The sequence below is a fragment of the Drosophila tropicalis genome, unplaced genomic scaffold, assembly GCF_018151085.1.
Source record: "Drosophila tropicalis isolate 14030-0801.00 unplaced genomic scaffold, ASM1815108v1 contig_845, whole genome shotgun sequence".
Classification (NCBI taxonomy): Eukaryota; Metazoa; Arthropoda; class Insecta; order Diptera; family Drosophilidae; genus Drosophila; species Drosophila tropicalis.
Window position 1 is genome coordinate 185,106 of NW_027173338.1, and position 17,088 is coordinate 202,193.

Genomic DNA, 17,088 nt, shown 5'->3' on the forward strand with positions numbered 1-17,088 from the left:
ACAAAAAAAAAAAAAAAAGACAAACAAAATAAGGCGATTTAATTGCTAATTGAGAGAGAATTGAACATTTAGAGAGAAAGTTTAAACGCTCGATTATTGTATATAGGATATAGATACATTTTTCTTGTGGTCCAATGCGTTGATGAGACATGGCAAATATGAACAGACAGCTACAGCTAAAGATACAAATTCGAAGCTCCCTTTTTCTTGGCTTTCATTACTTACATATGTGGGGAATGTGTTTGTATATACATTTTAGCCTGTATATAGGTAGGTATATACATATGTATGTAGTAAATGGAGACCAGACAAAAGCACACACTGAGTGAATGGTCTTTATAAGAATGTGCAAGCAGCATTCGAGAAAGAGAGACGGGCATGACCTACCCCAAGGCAAAAATTATTATTATTATTTCTTGGTTTTTTTTCTTCCTTTTTGTGTTGTATTATTATTATTATTATTATTGCTCTCTGGCTTGTGCTTTGGGGCTGGGGGCCACACATAGCATCAGATATTTGCCTTTTCGTCTTATTACACACCGAAATGAAGCAGTAAAATTGTATATATGCATGGCATATTCCAAAAACAGTTTCACATTGTTTCAAACTGCAGCGAGTCATAAATGAGTAATGCGGGACCAAAGTCTCTTTGCAGATCTCCGTTCCACCCTCTGGCAATTGATTGTGTGGGTGGGTTGTGTCTCTCACCATGTGGAGATATTGAAATAAAAATGTTGTTTTTTAGGGCTTCAGTAATAAAACAAAAAAACCAAAAAAGAAATCCAATCAATTTTCCAATAAAAAAAACCCGATAAATTTAAATAAAAGTTGGAAATTAGTAACCAAACTTTAAACTTAAATGGTTTTTTTAGATTTGAGTTGATGCTCAAATATATTTCCTATTAAGCTTATTAATATTTTTACAATTTTCTATCCTTTTTTTAAATTTAGAGTTAGATAATGACTTAGTTAAAGAAGTTCAAAGGCAAAAGTACAAAAATAAAATTTACTAAAGGAAATACTATTGGAAACTATTTTTTATATCCGCAAATTGAGCTGTGTTTTAGGCATACAAAACAGTTAAATTAACTTCTAATGACCAGTTTATCAGTCAATTGAAATCATCACATAGATGAAAAAGCATTGAAATTGGTTTTCAAAATAGTTCCGACCATTGCAATTGTCTTGGCTAACTGCAATGCCACATACATCTGGCTTAAACATAATTTGCCATTATTTTAATGGCATATCTATGAATTTATCAAATAATCAGACCGTATCTAATACCCCCCAGCAATGATACCGAAAACGAGCATAACACAAACCTTTGGCGTAGCGTCAAACAAACTTGGCCATAATAAAGCACACAAGAGCATAAAGACAAAAGCATTAAATTACCACACAAACACACACACACACACAGAGACAGAAAGCGAAGTGTAACTAATGTTTGTTACCTTCCTCAAACCCCTTTCCATCACTCTATCATGACTACTTTAAAAACTGAAAACAAAAACCCTGCTGTTGTGTGTATCTAAACTTGATTTCAAAGTTAAACCAACCTTAACCAACATTTATGGACATCAAACGTAGCAAAAACTATGCGGCGTAAAGAAACGACAACGAAAATTAAAACCAAAAAGCCACAAAACCAAAAAACAAAAAAATGAAAAACACCAACAAAAATCGCAAAAGATTTTTTTTTTTTTAAGTTTTTTTTTTCATTTTCTTCTTTTATTTTTGGGCTTAAACTTGATTTGCAAAAATTTGCGTTGAAGGTGAAGTCTCTTCTCAAGTCTGGTTATTGAGGTAGGCAGGTAGATACATATATACATATGTATATATGTACATTCATAGGTAAATATGTAGGTATATACTTATAGTACTTGAAGTGAAGTAAAACTGACGTCTGCCGCCATGAAGAGCAGCTTGTCCGGATTGGGTAATTAAGCAAGCATTTTGAGGTTGCATTCAATGGAAGGAAATACACAAATGAAAGACCTTGAGATTTAGCTTTGAGGCAAATAAAAAATGGGCTAAAATATGATCACAATTCATTACTTTTACCAGGGCAAAAGTTCTCTTTGATATCCCATATGATCTTATAGTAAAAACTTGTCATAATCAACGGCAAATCCTATAAGTCATTGCAAAAACTGTGTTCTTAGCTTGTCTTTTTCTGTTAAGAAAAATAAAAGACATGTTAATTTGTGTGTAAGAAACAGTTTACAGTTTGACATCCCAGTAAATCCAATAGCATTAGAGACCAATACTAAGTTAATTCTCAAAAATAAGTAGTCACTGCCAAAAGTCAATAATTTTCAGTTTATTTAACATGCGTTATCTTCTGAAGGAACTAAAACTGTTACCAGGATCTAAAAATTATGTTGATGGCAAAACAAATTTATTCTTTCTCGTTTTTTTAAAAAAAAAAATTAGGTTTGATTTTACCTTTTTTTCCTTCTGGTAAAATGAGCAATAATAATTCATTTATTTTTAATGTTCTTTTCATTGCCATTTTGTCTATGTTGTTGGTTATTCGCCAGACTGACAGGTTCTAGCAATGCTTCATTTCGTGACAAGGCACATGCACACACACACACATGGCGTATACGCAATCTCACTCCTGTTATTTCCTTTGATGAAATGGTTATACACAATTTTCTTCGTTTTTGTATATATGATTTATGATTCTATTGGAAAGATTACAACAGACACCCAAGACAAATGTGCAAAAGAAGCAGTAGCAGCAGCAGCTCTCGAGGCTACTCTTATGTTCTTTGCTGACGACAGCTGCAATTTAGAAATTAAATTTGCCATGCAACATTAAAGAAGCAGCACAAGAAGTTAATGATAATGACGATGATGATGATGATTAAGAAGAAGTCCGTGATTCAGTTGCCGCCTTCAATGTTCCATTTTTTGTGTTTTTTTGCTTCTACTCAATTTCCAGAGAACTGCAACAGAAGAAGAAGTTCCTCCCTCGACACATGTTGTCGCTAATATCCGGCAGATACAAATATTTCATTATCTTTGTATCTGAAAGGTGTTGCCAAGCCAAAAATTTGCCCCATCTAGTATATGTATGTCTCTATCACATTCCCTTGCTCTCTCTCTCTATCTCTCTCTGCTGTGATGATGTTGTTGTTGTTAATTAAGTGCAATAAACTGTAAAATAAAGACAATGAACTTTTTCGTCAGGGGTTGATGCGTTTTTGTTTAGCGTCACTCGAATGACGTCATCAACGTAATCATAATATTTATCTTCTAGATACATTTCGTGGAGCCATTAACAAGCATAAGTATTGCCTCTACATTGTCAAGTTCATAAAGCGACTTAAAGGTGGCAAATTGAGCATATTAAAAAAGAATTCCATAATCACAACACACGGAGAAAATTAGAATTGAAATTTTGCTAAAATTACCCCGACAACTCATCTGAACTTCAAACATAATGTACTGAATATCCAAACCTTGATGTATGATGTGAAGTAGAGAAAGATCTTTGAAAACAGAACAAGTTGGGGGTATAAAGAGACGAGAAAACTTAAAAACTGATTCCAAATATTGATACTTCAGGGGGTGGCTAGACACTCCGATTTCCCTCCTGGATCCGTCAAAGAGACCAACAGTTATTAAATCGAATTTTAAGCCAGTGTTAAGGTTATTTCTTTTCTGGGTTTTTATTGAGAATTTGTAATTTATTACAGTCTGTTTTTATAGCTTTTAGGGCAATGTCTTTATTAATAAAAAATATTTAATTTCCTTCCGTTTTCCCTTTAATTTCTTTATTTGTTTTGTTCTTTGTTTGTCGGGGACAATCCTTTTGCTTAAATCACAAAATTATATACAATTTGCGTTTTGTTTTTCGTTTCTTGCTGTTTTTTTCCCCCACTAATTACGTTTAACGATTTCTCGTGAAGTTTTCCGCAATACCAACTAACCAGACATGCCACAGATGGGTGTGCCTCTAAGACACTAAGACTGAGACTGGGAGCGATACCAAGACCAAGACGTAGCTTGAAAATTTTCCACATGGCAACATCATTTGCCTTTGCCTTTATCTCTCTCTCTCTCTCTCTCTCTCTCTCTCTCTCTCTCTCTCTCTCTCTGCTATAGTTGTTGTCTGTCTCTATCTCTTTAGTGCAAAACTAGCAAATCAAATTGAAAGCGTTGTGTGTAAATCTTTTGAATTAGCAAAACATCATGTTTCACTGGAAATGGCACGCACTGTAAAATGTTTTAAGGATGTATACACATAGAACAGGGACGAAAAAAAACACAGCTCACAGAATAAAAGAAGGTGGTGAAGAGGGGCAGGGTCGGAAAGAAGGGTGTTGTTGTGGGTGTTGGGTTGGGCTGTCGCTGTCGTCGCATATCGAAGCCAAACAAGGACATCATCATCAAATTGACACAGTCCATGGGTCTCTCTGTTGTCGACACTTGTGGATTGTTGTTGTTGTTGTTGTTATTGTTGTTGAGCCCAAAGCCTTAATTTATGCCATTGACAAGAGCTTCGGTCGTCCAGCGTTTTGTCCTTGTCTGTGTATGCCAAAGGATTTTCCCTCGCCTCCCTCTCTTGCAAACGGCTCACCTTTTTTTCTACCCCCGCCACTGGTGGTGGCCTTTGCCAGGTTCAGGCTCAGTCTCATTGTCAACTTTATGTTTACAGCATTCCATTTTTTCCGCCGTTTATTTTTATTTTTTTCTTTTTTATAGCACAATACGTTTTTTATGATAATTTTTTATGGCTTATTGTGTTTGATTACACGTGTAGGTGTAGGTGTAAATAACAAATCACAAAGCATTTAGCAGGCTGCGTACAACCTATTTGCCGGCTTATTGTCGCTGTTTTCCTTTCATTCTGCAAGGTCATGATGGTTGTGCGAAAAGGTTTCTATTTTTACAAAATTGTTTGATAATATCAATAATTTAACTTATTCTATTTTACTCTCTCTCTCTCTTTTTAGGTATGTATTACAAAACATTTGACGGAAAAATCTACCATTCGTAAGTTAAGCAAACTAAAAAAATACTTTTGATTTAATACAATATTAATTAGAAGTAGTATGGTCCATTCCACAGGGCCTAAAAGGCTATAGGCTCTTATATCCAAAAAAAAAAGAACTACTTTTTGAAGGCAATAAGTTAATTACAACCATGAAAGCTGTAAAAGTCCCTTGTAATCTAATCAAGTGCCAAATATAAATAAAAACGCACTATTTCTACTTGAGAAGTACAGTGTGAAGAAATAGTCAGGTGTTAGTAGCAGTTGGTATTCTCACATTTGTTAATCTTTCAATGACATTAAAAAGATACCCTCGATCCGTTAATAATAGTTAAGTTCTATTACTTACAACATAATCTTTAAAAGTGTTAACTTTTCAGTTGGCCAACTAAGTAAGGAATGATGCATTTTCGTCTTTTAATAATTAATAAGAGGAATGCAAGCAATTTTGAAAAGGTCGAAAGAAATATTATTCAAACATTTTTTGTTGAAATGTTCCCCGTTTTAGGAGGCTGTTCAGTTCATTTAGTTAGTGTAGTTCTAAACTGGATATCATAAGTGTTCACTTTATCGCCGTCATCATATTCCTACATGTATAGTAAAGAAATTGTTTTAAACTCTACTCAATCTTAGAGATCTCTCTTTGAATTTTACAAATTTGATCAAGTTTTACTTTTTATTCAGTTGTAATTCTCAACTAGTTTAAGTATCACTGAATAGGTATGACAAATGCAACTCTGGAGGTTTGAGCAAAATCTGCTGAACTCAAAAATTATACCTTTTTTTATTCCCTTCTATATGCTGTCTAATGAAATAATGTTCCAATGAATAATTCAACGTTTAAAATTCATCTTTGAAGATTTTCAACATGTTTTCATGAAGTTTTAAAGAACAATGTATTCTAAAATGCATCAGAAAACCTTTAACAAACATCGCCCGATACAATTTAATATATACAATCACCGAAACGCGTTTCAGATACACAATATGATAGAAAACTTTGTTCTTAATAGTACGTTGGCAAAAAACTTTGCCAACGGCCAGAACTTCCTACGACATCTGTTACCTCCTTCGCAACTCCCTTCCACCGCAAAACAGAATCTGGCCAAAACCAGAATGTAACAACTTTTCGCCAACTGACCAATTGCTGCTGCTTATTTGTTTGTTGTTATCAAACTATAAATCTAAAATGGCATTTCCGTTTTTCATTAAATTATTGGCAACAAGAAAAGTCCACTCTTTGCCCCTCATTCCACTCCCACTGACACTTATTAAAAAAACTTGCTCTCATAGCGAGTGCAGTTTGAAAGCCAATATGAAAAGAAAGAGATTCAAGAAAAAGAAGAATGATATTGTTTGTATTTACTTTGAATTTATGGCGCGCGCGCTCAACACAACTCGAAAAGAAACTTTAAACTACGCACACTTGCTGTTCCCTCCCGCCACCCTAACACCCCCTCCAAACCATTCAGTGGCTCCACAAACGTCCAACCAGATACTCCAATCCACACACACACACACCAACACACATGCATTTATACGAGCTGCTGCTGGTCTACGTTACGTTTTTTCTGCGCTGGCTGGCTGGCTGGCTGACTGTTCCATTTGCCACAATGTTCCGCGAACAAAAAACTGCGACGCAATTGTACAGGAGGACATTGACATTTTGCATTTTCGTTTCGTTAGCATTTTTCGTTCGTTTCACGCTCAGAACAACAGAGCAAGAGAGATGGCTAGATACGTGAGCGGATAAAAGAGCGGGTGAGAATGAGAGAACGAACAAATGAGCGCGAACGGTTGGAAAGAACATTGGGGTCTTACCACATAGTATGTAGTTGTTTTTTTTTTTTGTCAGTTCTTTTTCATTTTGCCATAGAACTCATTAAAGTTGTGATAATGCGCGGGTTTCCATGTTGTCACTCTGAGAAATCTTGACAGTTTTATGGAGTATGTGTGGAAGCAGTTGACACTAAGCCACGGGTATTAACAATTTATACTCTATGTTCTTTTTATGTATTTGGAAATGATTTTTATGATTCTTGCAGAAGGTGCGTGATTTTCAGTCACACACACACACACACACGCACACAAACATAGTATTAGGCCAATTTCCAGATGTTTGTTGCTTGTTAGTTAAGACCCTCTTGAGATTCACTTTACTTTTTATGATTTCTATAATACCTCCCAAAGATCCATTATTAATTGGCAATCTGCCCAATTTTGTTTTTTTCCGTTTTTGTTGTTTTACCCCTCTCAATTCTTCCAATTGTAAACAAAATAAACAAAATTAATGAATTGGTGTGAACACAATATATTGTAAGAAAAACTAGCACAATTGGCGAAAAGAATGCCGATTTTTTATTTTTTTCTGCACTTGTTGAAAGTTTTTATAAAGTGTGGCCCAAAAAAAAAAAGACTATCTCTCTATAAATCTTACGAATTTCATTAAAAAAGTCTTTTACTTGATTTGATTGCCATATTGATAGATTTATGAATGGCATTCGGAAGTCTTCTATACTTTGTTTCAAGACTTTTTAATTACATTTTGATTGTGGCATAAAACATTTTAATTAATGCTAATAGCATGGCATAGCTACAAAAACCTTAACTTATTCAACTTGATTTCAAATTTCATGGTTGATTATGCTGTGTCGATTAAATTATTTTTATTTCCGATAAGAAACATCGCCGCAGCTGCTGTTGCTGCTGCTGCTGACTTGTTGGCTGGTTCGTTTTGGTTATTGTCGGTGAAGACCAACGAAAATTTTACTGATTAGTTGTTAGCTTGATTATGTACACTTACAAATTTATGTTTACATATTGCTAAGCAAATTAGCAGAATCTACTTAGAAAATGAACTAGCAAATAGTATTTAGAGTCACAAATAAAATGATATATGATTAGTTGAATATTACATCTACTTTTAAGGACACAGCAAACATCATTACTTTAAGAAGCTATTTGTCTGTAGTTAAAATTTGCAAGTTCTTTGCCATTTTCAGCAACTTTCATTTGCTTCAATAAAAAAAGGCTCTTGAAAAACTTTCGCCGTTCAATGACAAAACCCTTTTTTATTTCGATTTCGTTCGTGCCACTAATTTATTTTCTAGGACATTCCCTTGAAACTTTGGTGGTTTGATGGTCAATCCTGTAATTAAACATATGCATGAAAATATTTGTAAGGTTAGAAAGGGAAAACCACAAAACTAATTTCCACTGAGATCAAAATCATCGGAAAGTGACTGTAAAATACGAAAAAAGGAGAGAACTTTGGCTATAATTAAAATCTGTCCCACACTGAGATTTCTCGTGGCTTAAAGTGAGAGCAATTTCGGTTTATATTATTTAAACAGAAATCCAAACAGACACTTGAGAATACGAATGCAGAGATGGAAGCTGGAAATAAGAGACTTCCCATATATTTTATTCTCCACCCTCTCCAACGGATCCAGTAAACCGCATTCCACATGGTGTCTTTGCGTAGTGACCCTATCCCAACCGGCATTTCTTTTTGGTTTGGTTTTTGTTGTTTTTTGTGTTTTTGTTTTTGGCGTCATCATGAATGACAATGAAACAAACACATGGCAAAGCTACAGAACAACATGTACCACAGAGATACAAAAACAAAACGAAAAGAAATGAAAAGAGAAGAAAATGAAATATTTTCAGCGAGCAGCTGTTTGGATTCCCAAAAAGAAAAGCTTTCACCACAAAATAAAACAAAAATAAAATGAAGACCGAAAGAAATGAAAAGCCAAAAATTTTATTTGCAAAGCAAAAATGACGCAAGCTACAAAACGACAAGAGAGCAAAACAGAGAGAACATTTCAATGAGAACACGAGAGAAAGAGAGCGCGTTAAGAAGCGCGCACGAGAGAGATAGTGTGAGAGAGCGAGAGTGAGTAGGGAAGAGCGCGCTTTTGCTAATTGGAGCAAAACAAACACAAACAAAATGGCAATGGGTCGTCGTCGTCTGTTCCAATGCCAATACGTTTCATTGTTGACGTAGTTTGTTGGCGAGCTACAAACATACATACATATATCCCCACTCTCGCACATACACACACACCTACACACACAAATGTAAGCTGGCGTCGCGCTACTGCATAGATGTGGAATAAAATGAGTGGGTTAGGGGTTACCCTTCTTAGCTTTCTTTATGTTTCTTTTTTTTTTTTTTTTGTTGTTTGTTGGTCCTTACACAACTGTAAATGTAATGTGTCAGGATTTTATGCTATGTTCCTTGTTTTCCGTACTCTTTCCCCAACATTTCTTTTTCTTCTTGTTTTGCATTGGGGCTGCCCTGCTGCCTTTCTCCCGTCTTGATTACTCTGTCTCAGTTTGTCGCCTCACATTGATCTGTTTACAATTCAAAAAACAATTTGTCTGTCTACACCAACGCTATCTATTACGCCACACGTACGATTTGACTGGAATTAAGACATTATAGGGGATCATAATTCTTAAAGTCGTCATGGAACCTTCCACTAGCAGATTGATAGTGTTAGGGCTCATCGTCCTGTAATACAGTTTACTTTTAATTATCGTGATCAACCCTTACCGATCATAACCTACAAATTTAGACAAGGGACAAGTTTTTGGAATAAGTAAATACATATGTACAAAAACTCTGCTTAATTCTGTTGACAATTATAAAACAGAAAACAGATTTAATACATTTTTACCGTAACTAATTAGTTGGTGATACCAAAATTAAACGTTTAAAACTTTAAACTAAAGTATTTGCAACGAAAGTAAAGGATTTGTATTAATAGATTGGTTATGTAACTAAATCGGTAGCTAATTTCTGCTATTGTTCAAAAACTGTCAAACTGACAAAAACATTAAAAACTATTAAAAAAGAATCTAACAAAAAGGACGTCAAAAAGAGGACCAAGTCTAGAAATAACTTAGCCTTGTGTTAATTTAATTTTATGACATGACAGCTATAAAAAAAAGAACGATAGGCACAGTCAGTCCTCTAAACGAATGAAAATAAGTTGAAAAGCCAAACTAAATGCCTTGCCTAAAAGCCAGTGAAGTCAAGTTAACAACTTGCAAAGTCAAACGAGAAACTTTAGCGGCTTCTAACGGTAAATATAAATATGAGAAAATACCGTACATAAAATCACACACACACACACACACACATACACACACTCAGACACACAATGAAGCAGTAGCAAGTGCAGTCGCAGAGTAGGCGCGACTCGTTGGTTTTAGCCTTGTTCAACAACCAGTTACAACAACAGCAACAACAACGCTAACATTTTGCATTCCTGACCTACTCTGGGCCAACTTTACCCAACTGACTTCAAAGCATCGTCGTCCCAGACACACATACACACACACACACACAAATCTTGCCATAGAAACCTAGCAAGGTGGGGCCCAAAAAGGATATGGCCAGCAGCTCTAACCAACCAGCCAACTTTGCCTCCAAAAGTAGTTAAACTTCAAAAAGCCGACAAACGAACGTAGGCAAAATAAAAAAAAAAGAAAAGAAAAGAAAAATAAAAACGAGTTTTCACTACTTTTGCCTATTTTACAACAGTCAGCTATCCCCCTCGCCCACCACTCACTCACTCACTCTCTGCCAGTTTGCCACAACACATAAAACGTGCCAATAACAAAACAACGAAAAAACAAAAAACAATAACAGAAAAAACAACTTGGAGTTGGTGGCGACGGTGATGGAGACGTCGTTGCATCCAACAACGGATGCGATGCCAAACATGCAGCAACACCCAACACAACACAACACAACGAAATGCATATTCGATGACGTGCGCACGCACAGTGGTATTAAAGCTGTTGAACATTAAATTTTCAAAATTTATGAATTTAACATACTGGATAACTTCATTGATGTAAATACTCAAGTTATAACTAAAACATAACTAAAATAGTCCTAACATTTTAAGATCATAGACGGATCCAGGGGGGGACAAGAGAGAGAGAGAGAGAGAGAGTCGCAGGCTATGATCTCAAAACATCCCAAAATGTCAATCTTTCGAATAATTTGTAACTTGTTTATCTCTTTATATCCCTAACTAGTGAATCTTCGAAGTAATCGGGTGTTACATATGTATGTACATATGTATATAGATAGAAATATTTATCTAGTCATCGTTAATCGCCTATAACTTTTCCAAAAGACGCTCCCTTATTAAATGTTTAACAAACTTACCTGAATATATGAGTTAATGTGCGATTTTTGTGAACCTTTTACATATCTGTCGAGTAACCAATTTTAAAATTGATATCAAAGGCTTTTCTAAAGATAAACATGAATAATTCATATTTTATTTCAATTTCTCCCATTTCAAATGATAAACTCAAAAATCGCTCTTTTTGTTCGAAGCGATAAAAAAACAACCGTTAAAAGGATCCCTTAGTAACTTTATCTAAAGTCTAAAGAACTTAATTTTTTATCGACCAATCTCGTTTTTTATGTAATCAAGTTATACTACAGATCACATTTAATATATTTATTGTAAACATTCAAACTAAGACAAAAGTGATAAAAAACGATAGATCCTTCGTCGGAAATCATTTGAATGTCTGGAATATAAAAATATTCAAAGAAAAGAGTAGTTATTTACTCCTTGAAGACTTTACTGCACTTTGAAAACCAATAGTTGGAATATTTTTATATATGAAATTGTTGCCCCACTGTGGCTAGTGGGATCATCAAGCGACGAGCCCAACTACTCGTCTTTGGCAGTTGCACAGTTATTGTATTTTTTTTTTTGCTGTTGTGCTTGTGTTTTGCCAAAGCGCACAGGCCTCTAATCCAGTTTTTGTGTAGCGTTGTTTTTCTTCTCCTCTCAATGGTAGTTGGCTTTGGCCATGCAACTCGAACAAGTTTACAGCTACAGAAGCAACAAAAAGCCAACGAAAACACGTTACAAGTGCAAAGGCAAAACGCCGCGCGATGGTCACGTTGCAATGTTAGACATTTTTTTTTTTCGTTGTGTTTTTACCTTGCCTGCACAAGGTATCCCACTCCATCCGGAGAGAGAGGGAGAGAAAAAAACACAACTTCACGCCCATAGACCATAATTTGTTTCACACAGTTATTTTCTTTTAGCCAGCAACGATGGCCCCTTGGCAACAAACAATGCACTGATGACGATGACTATGACGACGGCGAAGTCGGCCTATTACCACACTCTCAGTGGAGTTGCCCCACTGTTGGAATAGAGGGGATGTATGGGGGAGTTGGACCTCCAGCAAATTGCCGTTAGACGACAATAAGCAAGTGTGCGTGCATGTGTATTTGAGTGTGCCAATGTCGTTTATAATGAAGTTTCCTGTCGATAAAGTTAAACTTCAAAAGCTTTTTGTGTTTTTTTTTTTTTTTTTTTTGTGTTACGTGTTTTGTGAGCCAAAGTTTAAGGTGGCCTTTAATGGAATACTGGAAATAAAAGAAAGACAGACTGAAAGAAAAAGAAAAACTGGTTGCAATTGTTGTCAGTGTCGATTTCTATGCATACAAGACATTCTTTTGTTTCTCTATATTATCCAACACTAACTTCACTGACACATTCGACTGTTATCGATAGAAAAAAGAAGTACAGTTTGACAAGTCATTAGCGAACGAGTTTCTCCCCCTGTGAACAGTTGTGGTAATCTCTTTCTCTGTCTCCCTCATATCAATCTTTTCCATCTAACAGTAAGCCACAATTGTTGCAATCTTTCCTCTTTCACTCTAGATGTTTTTTCCTTTAATTAACCGCAAATCTCTGGCGACATCATCAGCAATATGTTATGCTTCGACATATAATTTGTGGCATTAATGGCATAAAACATAACTGCACGAACTAAATACATACATACATACATATGTACATATGTACCTATATATTATATATGCATCTATGTAAATGTTGCCACTGGTATCCAGTGACCCAAACATTATGCTCTTCTCTTCACTGAATTTTCCTCCTTTTACTTGTTTTGACTGTAATTAGATGAAACTAATTAATGTTGAGTTAGTTAGTTAGTTAGCTAGCTAGCTTAGAATCTGTGTCATGTTCATGAAGTAGTATATTATTACCTTCCTAGGAGAATGTACCTTTCTCTCTCTCTCACTCTCTTTTACTCTATGGTTAGCACCGTTAAAGTTATTAATTTTAAAGCAGCTTAGATGTGCGATGATGGTGAAATGATGACACGAGGTGAGATGTGATGAGGCTTAAAGTTAATTATTATTACACAATACTTATGTGCTAGAAAATGCTTCGTCAACTTTTATGAAATTCTTAAGAAATATTAATACTTTAAAATTTATTTCTTTACACTTAAAGTGTTCAAATCAAAAGAATTACAATGAAATTCCACTAATTTCTTTTAATGGTTTCCTTTTGGCCAGAAACATAAAATCCATTTAATTAACATCTTAATGCTGACCTTATACTAAAGATGGAGCAAGTTAGTGCCCAATTCTTAGGGAGTCCTTTTGGTCACTTAAAAAGGATCTTAGAGGTCGGCCAAGCATTGGCAAAAGATGTTTAATTAGCTCCTATTTCTCATTAAGATAGTGCCTGATACGTATCCTTAAACTGTCCACAAAATGTTGCTAAAAGGGTTAAAAAAACTTATTTCAAATTTAGAAAATAGTTTCCCAAAAGTAACTCATAACAATGACTAAAGGATGAATTAAATTTGAACAATATTTCTGTTGGTTCAACTAATTTGCATAGTAAACAACAAGTAAGATTAACAAAAACAACATTCACATTCTATATTAAAGATAATAGTGTGTTTAAACATAGTGAGAGGGTAATTAGTCAACTCAGCAAATTGATTAAGATAGTAAAAGTATACTAAATAGTATATACTATCATGAACTATAAAATGAGCAATGGTTTTAGGTCGAAGAGAAGATTATAAAATCGAGAGATTGTATTAAAAGTTCTGCGCAAAAACATTCTAGGAAATAATACTTAGAAATTGTAAAACATGTGAATAATATGCAAAAAAAAAAAAAAACTTGGGGAATAAAATCAATGAAATTTAAAAGAATCAGTTACTCCTTGACTATTAAGTTGAAAATTTTACATTGTATTTCCATATATCTTCCTAATCATAACGAGGAAAAGTCAATCTAAGTATATTTCTACACATAAATATTTTATTCGAAATGCCCTGCAAGAGAATGCGTATGTCTGATGACGACAAAAATGAAGAATCGAAAAATGATCAGCTATTAAAGAAACGTTTACGTAAACTTATGCAATGCTGTGTTTGCCTCAATGTACCGGATCCAGTGAATATGTATCAATGCAGCAACCATCACATAATATGCATCAATTGTGCAACTCGTATTGTGGCACTTGCCACCGTTAATCAAAATGAGCCACGATGTCCAAAGTGTGACGTGTCAATTGCTTGGTATAACTTTCATCATAGTGCCGTACTAAGCAAACTTTTGGAGGAATTGCAATGAGAGATATATTCATATACATACATATACATATACATTTTAAACTAAATTAATTGTTCTTGAAAAGCCTAAACTTTAATTTACACTTTATTCATTTGGAGCTTGAGCATTTGTTGATTACATGCTAAACCCCATTAAAAGTCACACAAAGTGTTGACTTCACTTGACTTTTATGGCCATGTTGAAGTAATTTTCTCAAGTACAGTTGTGCCCAAAAGTGGTGGGGACACTAAATTGTTGCTCGCCCAGCTGCTGCTGCTGCTGCTGCTACTTCTTTTGTTATATTCCATTATCAAATAAACTAAATGATTCAAGTACGTGCGTAATTCCTTCAAAATGAACAGTCAACCCGTAAAAAATGCAAAGAAAAACGAACGGCTATGAAAATTTGCATAAGTTTTCCCTTTTTTTTGTGTGTGTGCGTGTAAAGGCTAGGAAAATCTATTTGCTGCTCAAGCCTTGTACAAAATTTTCTTGTATTTGTTAGGGGGTTTCCCTCTGTCTAGTCCTTTGGTTTCTCTCTTCTGAGTGTGTGTGTGTGCAGGCTTCTCAAGTTCAAGGTTGTTGAGGCGGCTGCTGTTCTCTTGCAGCCTTTTTTTTTTTTTTTTTTGCAATTTTTGTGTGTTTCCTTCTCTCTCTGTCTCTCGTTTTGGGGCGTGAATTTTTCGAGGATGTCATGTGGCACTTGTTGTTTTTGTTATATATATATTTCTTCTTTTTTTTGGGGTGTTGGCGCCCTGATGACGACGCCAGCGACAAAGCCAATGACGACGCCAACAGTCGACTACGACGACGACGACGACGACAACACGGCCCGAGTTCAGGTTATTTACCCAAAGCGTAGAATTCGTTGAACTTGAATTTTTATTGCTTGGAAGTTTTCTTCATATTTTCGTTTATACATATGTATATATTTTTCTGTGTTGTTGCGACCCCTATGAAAATTGTGGGCGGGGCTTAAGTTTTGTTGTATTTTGACAGCAGCTGCTTTTGAATCCTTTTCTTCTTCACTTGTTTTCTTTCGGGATATTTGGACTGTGAAAAGATACTCTAAGGGGTTTTTGTTCGGAACATTTATTTTGTTTTGGTTTTTATAGATTGGCTATTTGGTAGGCTTTGTGGTCATTTGAATGTGTGTGTGTGTGTGAGGGATTGTTCTGCAGAGAGCTATTAAAAATCTATTAGCTAAAAATAATCGTTTTTTAGTAGCTCAATTAGCTCATTCATCATATTTATGTATGTATATTTATTTACTATCTTATACCATTAAAAATTCTTTATCGATAGAGAGACTCAAAGGCCACTTGTCCCTTAAAAAATGATGAGAAATTGATGAAGTTTTTGTGTGGGAAAAAGATTTTACAATGTGGGAAATTATTCTTAAATTAAAATAATCAAAACATTAGATAAAATTGGAAAATTATAGGCTCAGCATGAAAACTGTGAAGGACCAATCAATTTTAGATTTGCTAATCTGTGAGTATGATAGTCTTCCCTGAAATATAAACATACTATATTTATGTATGTATATACGTAGATCAGTATGGATATCATATGTATCATTAGAATATCATATTGTGGCATTGACATATTATTAGATGAAAATTACTTTAGCATTATCGCTTAATCTTAAGGAATGTTCAAAACGAATTGCATTTTGCACCCTAAATTATGCAATTAAAAGTCTAAGAATAGGGGTCTTAAGAATTTTGAAAAGTCTTTGGGTAAAAATAATCCACCAAGCAAATATTCTTTATAGACAATCTTTGAGCTACAAGGCATACCAAAATATATGAATTTGTTACAAACGATTAATACTTTTAAGGGGCACATACTTTAAGGGGCAAAGTTTCCAAATTTTACAGAGTAGATCCTTCTATGTTCCAGAGATTGCAAATGTAAGAAAAGTTGCATAGTTTAAAAGTTGTTGATCAAATAAATCAAGAATATTTCTTATACAGGTCTTTTAGATGGTTCACCATCTTGAAATACATACATATTATATAATAATATTAACAATTTTATAAATAAACACATTATGATTAAAAACCAACAAAATTTAAACTTAAATCAAAACTCAAAGTTTTAAAATTGGTTTAAACTTGTTCAGTTAATTTATTTTTGAGCTACATTAGATTTTGCATAAAATAATAGAAATGTAAATTTTAGTTTGTTTGTTTTCCATTAAATTTCATGTCTTTTCATTTAATGCATATATCACAGTAAAAATAGAAAAAGCGCCTAAATGTCGACCACAATTTTTAATTTAAAATGCACACACACACACAGAGAGAGACAAAGACACGTACCCTACGCACACTCATACACCCACACAGACATACATACATAGATTATGAAAAATGTCAAATATATTGTTAGACAGGCCACAAAGCCGCAACGAACAAAAAACGTTAACAAAAACCAAAAAAGAAAAAAAGAGAAAAGGAAAAGCTGGAAAACACCAACGCGCATAATTTGCAATATTCCAACCCAAAGAACAGTTAACAAAATATATATACATAAAGAAAAAAAAAACAGCACTTCAACAAAAAATGTGTTACGCAGCATTAACAAAAACAACAACTACAGCAAGAAGCAGACCAAAATTGAGAAAGAGAAGAAAGAGAGT

The 17,088-nt window shown here is 34.5% G+C and overlaps 1 protein-coding gene across 2 annotated transcripts in view; it reads left to right on the forward strand.

The window, feature by feature from the left end:
- tai (taiman) overlaps window positions 1-17,088 on the forward strand; it is a 91,207-nt gene that overhangs the window by 32,751 nt on the left and 41,368 nt on the right. The window lies entirely within an intron of this gene.